This window comes from Apium graveolens, chromosome 1 (genome assembly GCF_009905375.1).
Source record: "Apium graveolens cultivar Ventura chromosome 1, ASM990537v1, whole genome shotgun sequence".
NCBI classification, from domain to species: Eukaryota; Viridiplantae; Streptophyta; class Magnoliopsida; order Apiales; family Apiaceae; genus Apium; species Apium graveolens.
In genome coordinates, this window is record NC_133647.1 from 48,405,116 (window position 1) to 48,411,154 (window position 6,039).

The 6,039-nt window shown below is 43.5% G+C and overlaps 1 non-coding gene across 1 annotated transcript; it reads left to right on the forward strand.

Moving 5' to 3' along the window:
• Nucleotides 1-5,600: 5,600 nt before the first annotated feature.
• LOC141683399 (small nucleolar RNA R71) lies at nt 5,601-5,707 on the forward strand. Its single transcript, XR_012560262.1, has one exon. It is a non-coding gene; the product is annotated as a small nucleolar RNA R71 (small nucleolar RNA).
• Nucleotides 5,708-6,039: the final 332 nt, after the last annotated feature.

Genomic DNA, 6,039 nt, shown 5'->3' on the forward strand with positions numbered 1-6,039 from the left:
TCCTCCTCGGGCTTTCTCTCTCGCTGTCCAATCACACGGCGAATCGCCGCAGGATGATAATCAACCGTCAGGCCACGAACTACAGAAAACCCATTCTTTTCAGCCTTCACGTTCGCGTAGAACTCGCGAACAACACTCATCGGTACTGCTTCGGGTGACTCACAAAAAGCTATCCACCCCTTCTCTGCAATCATGGGCAACAACTCACCATCCCTCCCTGATGGTAAAAACCCCCTCTCCTTCAGAATCGGCTTCCCCAATAGCCTAGTTTACTCCTCCTCCGCAGCTCTGTCAGTTAACCGAGGCCTTGCAGCAGTACCCCTTGATGAATCAGCAGTAGGAACTGTGCTGCTGTTGTCAATAGTGCGTGCTCTCTTGGGTGCCATTGATTTGTGAATAAAAGTGTGTAAGAACTGATTTTTGATGTTTATGAGAGGGTTTAAGTGTAGGAAGTTGTGGGAGATATGTAGGATAGGTGTATGTATATATAGGGTGTGGAGTAGGTTAAATTAGATTAGGAGTGGGGTTGAGGGATAAAATCATGGGGTAATGGGAAAAGAATTCGTGGGTTTATGGGCTGTGATGGGTTTTTGTGTGTTTTTGTTTTTTTTTTTTTTCTGAACTGTAAAAAATTTTCTGGAACTCGACCCCTGCGCGGCCGCTCAGCATTTCTGCGCCAGCGCGCAGCAAGCTGCGCGGGCGCGCAGAGGGTCTCTGGAATTTTTTTTTTTCAGCCCTTATTTTCTGATTTTTTTGTGTTTTTGGATAGGTTATTACCTTCTAAGGTTTCCTGTAAAAACAATTCATGGGTTGCCTCCCACGCAGCGCTTCTTTTTCGTCATTAGCTTGACGTTCCGTACCTTTCTCAAATAGTCAACAAAATGGCACTAACCACCTCTCGGTTTGCCATGTCCCCATAGTAGTGCTTCAACCGCTGACCGTTAACCTTGAATGCTTGGTCCGAATCATTCTCAAAAATTTCCACCGCTCCATGTGGAAACACAGTTTTGACAATAAAAGGTCCAGACCACCTTGATTTCAACTTCCCAGAAAAAAGTCGGAGCCGAGAGTTGAATAACAGAACTTGTTGCCCTGACACAAATAACTTAGGATGTAGCTTCCTATCGTGCCACCTCTTCACCTTTTCCTTATACATTTTGTTATTCTCGTACGCTTGAAGTCGAAATTCATCAAGTTCATTAAGCTGAAGCATTCTTTTCTTACCAGCTGCATCTAAATCCAGGTTCAATTTCTTCAATGCCCAGTAGGCCTTATGCTCAAGCTCCGCCGGTAGATGACATCCCTTACCGTACACCAACTGAAATGGTGACATCCCAAGTGGAGTTTTGTATGCTGTTCTGTAAGCCCAAACAGCTTCATCGAGCTTTAAAGACCAATCCTTCCTTGACGGACAAACAACCTTCTCTAGAATGCGCTTTTTCTCTCTGTTAGACACTTCCGCTTGACCATTTATTTGCGGATGATAGGCAGTAGCTACTCGATGATTCACATTATAACGCTGCATCATAGAAGTGAACTTACGGTTGCAAAAATGCGATCCTTCATCACTTATGATTACCCGAGGTGTTCCAAACCTTGTGAAAATTTGCTTATGAAGAAAATTTAGCACTGCCTTTGCATCATTTGTCGGTAAAGCTTTAACTTCGACCCATTTTGAGACATAATCGACTGCCAGCAAGATGTACTGATTATTACAAGATGAGATAAAAGGCCCTATAAAATCGATTCCCCATACATCAAAGACCTCGACTTCAAGCATCACATTTAATGGCATCTCATCCTTCCTTGACAAATTTCCCACTCTTTGGCAACGATCACACCTTAAAACAAACTGATGAGCATCCTTGAACAAGGTAGGCCAGAAAAAACCTGCTTGCAGAATACGAGCTGCCGTCTTCTCACCTCCATAGTGTCCACCATAAACCGTGGAATGGCAGTCTCGTAATATCCCCTCCGTCTCACAGAACGGGATGCATCTCCTGATGATCTGGTCAGCTCCCTGTCTAAACAAATATGGTTCATCCCACATATACCACTTCACCTCATGCAAAAACTTCTTCTTTTGCGCGGATTTCAAATTAGGAGGCATTATATTGCTGACAAGATAGTTTACAATATCTGCCAACCATGGTTCTTCCTCCTGAATTGCAAACAACTGCTCATCCGGAAAAGATTCATTGATTAACGTCCTATCTTGTGAAGTAGAATCGGGATTCTCCAACCTAGAGAGATGGTCAGCTACTTGATTCTCAGTACATTTTCTATCTTTGATCTCTAACTCAAATTCTTGAAGTAAAAGCACCCAACGAATGAGTCTCGGCTTCGAATCCTTCTTAGAAACCAGATAGCGAATAGCTGCATGATCAGTGAATACTGTCACTTTCGTACCAAGTAGATAAGATCGAAATTTCTCAAAGCCAAAGACTATAGCCAAAAGCTCCTTCTCAGTAGTGGTGTAGTTCAATTGGACCCCATTTAAAGTCTTACTCGCATAGTAGACCACATGGAAGAGATTTTTCTTGCGCTGTCCCAGAACTGCACCTACCGCATAATCACTCGCATCACACATCATCTCAAACGGTTCTGTCCAATCTGGTGCTGTAATAACTGGTGCCGTGATCAAATTCTCCTTGAGAGTCTCGAATGCTGCCAAACATTCATCATCAAATTTGAAAGGCACATCTTTCTCAAGTAGATTGCACAACGGCTTAGATATCTTTGAAAAGTCTTTGATGAATCGCCGATAAAAACCCGAATGACCGAGAAAACTACGGATTCCTTTCACCGAATTAGGTGGGGGAAGATTTTCAATGACTCCCACCTTGGCCTTGTCCACCTCCAGACCTTTGCTAGAGACCTTATGCCCAAGGATAATGCCTTCACGCACCATAAAATGACATTTCTCCCAATTAAGCACCAAATTAGTTTCCACGCATCTTTTGAGTACGGCGCGTAGATTATTTAAACATTCATCATATGAGTGTCTAAAGACGGAGAAGTCATCCATGAACACTTCGACGTTATTTCCAATCATGTCAGAGAATATAGCCATCATACATCTCTGAAAGGTGGCCGGGGCGCCACATAACCTAAACGAAACTCTACGAAAAGCAAATGTGCCAAATGGACAAGTGAAGGTAGTTTTTTCCTGATCTTCTGGTGCAATACAAATCTGATTATACCCGGAATAACCATCCAGAAGACAAAAATACTCATGTCCCGCCAATCTGTCAAGCATTTGATCAATAAATGGAAGAGGGAAGTGATCCTTCCTTGTGGCTTTGTTCAATTTTCTATAATCCATGCATACTCTCCATCCTGTAACTGTTCGAGTAGGGATGAGCTCATTCTTTTCATTTGCAACCACAGTGATACCTCCTTTCTTAGGTACACATTGCACGGGGCTCACCCACGAGCTGTCAAAAATAGGATAAATGATGCCTGCATCTAACCATTTCAGAATTTCTTTCTTCACCACCTCCTTCATGATCGGGTTCAGTCTTCGCTGCTGTTCCACAGTTGGCTTACTTCCTTCCTCTAGCAGAATTTTATGCATACAATATGAAGGACTTATCCCCTTGATGTCTGCTATGGTCCATCCTATAGCCGATTTGAATTCTCTCAAAATCCTTAAGAGCTTGTCTTCCTCACTACCTGAAAGGTCAGCTGAAATAATAACAGGTAACGTAGATGAATCACCTAAAAAAGCATACCTCAAGTGTTCAGGTAATGGTTTGAGCTCTAACGTAGGCGCTTCCTCTATTGATGGTTTGAGCTTCCCTTCAGCGTTCTTGAGGTCAGAAGTACCAAGAGATTCAAATGGTATATCCAGTTTTTGCTTCCAGGGAGAAGCGTTCAGATATTGTAATTGCTCATTGCTATCTTCATCATCACTGTCAAATTCCCCCACTAAGGCCTTTTCCAATGCATCAGACATTAGCATGTGATCGAGTTCCGAAGTAACCGCAGAATCAATCACATCCACTTTTAAGCACTCCTCATCTTCTGTAGGGAATTTCATTGCCTTGAATACGTTGAAGGTCACATCCTAATCTTGGACCCGCATAGTAAGTTCCCCTTTTTGCACATCTATCAAGGTACGGCCAGTAGCCAAGAAAGGCCTCCCCAAAATTATGGGAATCTTCTTATCTTCCTCAAAATCCAGAATAACAAAATCTGCAGGAAAGAAGAGCTTATCCACCTTGACAAGCACATCCTCAACTATGCCCCTTGGGTAAGTAATGGAACGGTCAGCCAATTGTAGCGACATGTATGTGGGTTTTGGATCAGGCAGATCCAGCTTTTTAAAGATCGACAAGAGCATCAGATTAATGCTTGCTCCCAAATCACAAAGGCACTTGTCAAAAGTTAGATTTCCAATGGTGCAAGGAATGGTGAAGCTTCCTGGATCTTTCAGTTTTGGTGGTAACTTTTGCTGCAGAACAGCGCTGCATTCTTCCGTGAGAGCAACGATTTCAAGGTCATCCAGTTTCACCTTCCTTGAAAAAATAGTCTTCATAAACTTCGCATAACTAGGCATTTGTTCCAGAGCCTAAGCGAAAGGTATATTGATGTGAAGTTTCTTGAACACCTCCAGAAACTTCCCGAACTGTCTATCCAGCTTTTGTTGCTGCAATCTCTTAGGAAAAGGTGGTGGAGGATAGAGCTGTTTCTCCCCTGTATTAACCTCAGGCAGAGTGTGTTCAACAGTAGTCTTCCTTGGTTCCGCCGCTTTCTCCTTTTGCTTAGATTCTTCATCTCTAACTTCAGCTTCGACTTCTTTTGCCTTTTCAGCATCAGCTACTTTTCCAGACCTTAAGGTAATAGCCTTGACTTGCTCTTTAGCTTCCTTCCTGCCTGGTGCTTCCGTGTCACTGGGAAGAGTGCCAGGTTGACGATTGAGCACTGCATTGGCTAATTGTCCGATTTGATTTTCCAAGGTCTTGATAGAAACCGCCTGACTCTTGCACAACAGCTTAAGTTCCTCAAAATCAGCACTAGTAGGTGCAGCTGCACTTCCCTGTTGAGGATATGATTGCCTTGTAGCATACTGCTGTGGTTGCTGGAATCCAGGTGGGTTAAACTGTTTACTTACTCCTTGCTGATATGTTGGCTGAATAGCATTTTGATTATTCCCCCAGCTGAAATTTGGATGATTTCTGTTGTTAGGATGATAGGTCGCTGGCACAGGCTGCTGTTGTCGCTGATAATTATTCACATACTGAACAGATTCGTTGACAAGAGAATACTGATCCGTAGCATGAGAACCTGCACAAAGCTCACAAACCATAGCTATTTGATTAACTCCATACATAGCCAAAGAATCAACCTTCATTGATAGCGCTTGGAGCTGGGCTGCAATAGCGGTGGCTGCATCAACTTCCAGAATACCTGCTACCTTGCCTGATGTCATCCTCTGAGTTGGGTTTTGATGCTCATTTGCAGCCATCGTCTCGATAAGGTTATACGCCTCAGTATAGCTTTTAGCCCATAAGGCGCCTCCAGCTGCTGCATCGAGCATGGGCCGAGATTGGGCCCCCAAACCATTATAAAAACCAGTGATTACCATCCAATCCGGCATTCCATGATGTGGACATTTTCTCAACATTTCCTTGTAGCGTTCCCAAGCCTCGCACATAGATTCTGTAGGTTGCTGCGCAAAATGAGTAAGAGCACTCCTCATAGCAGCAGTCTTTGCCATTGGATAAAACTTCACCAGAAACTTTTGCGCAAGATCTTGCCACGTAGTGATGGACCCAGCTGGTTCAGAATGTAACCAATCTTTAGCCTTATCCCTCAGTGAGAATGGGAAGAGCCTCAACTTGATAGCCTCATCAGTCACGCCATTATACTTAAAAGTGCTGCAGATCTTGACAAAATTTCTTATGTGCATGTTGGGGTCTTCAGTTGCCGCTCCTCCAAAAGAAACAGAATTCTGCACCATCTGAATAGTGCCCGGCTTGATTTCAAAGGTGTTAGCTTGAATAGCCGGATGAAGGATGCTTGACTGAATGTCAT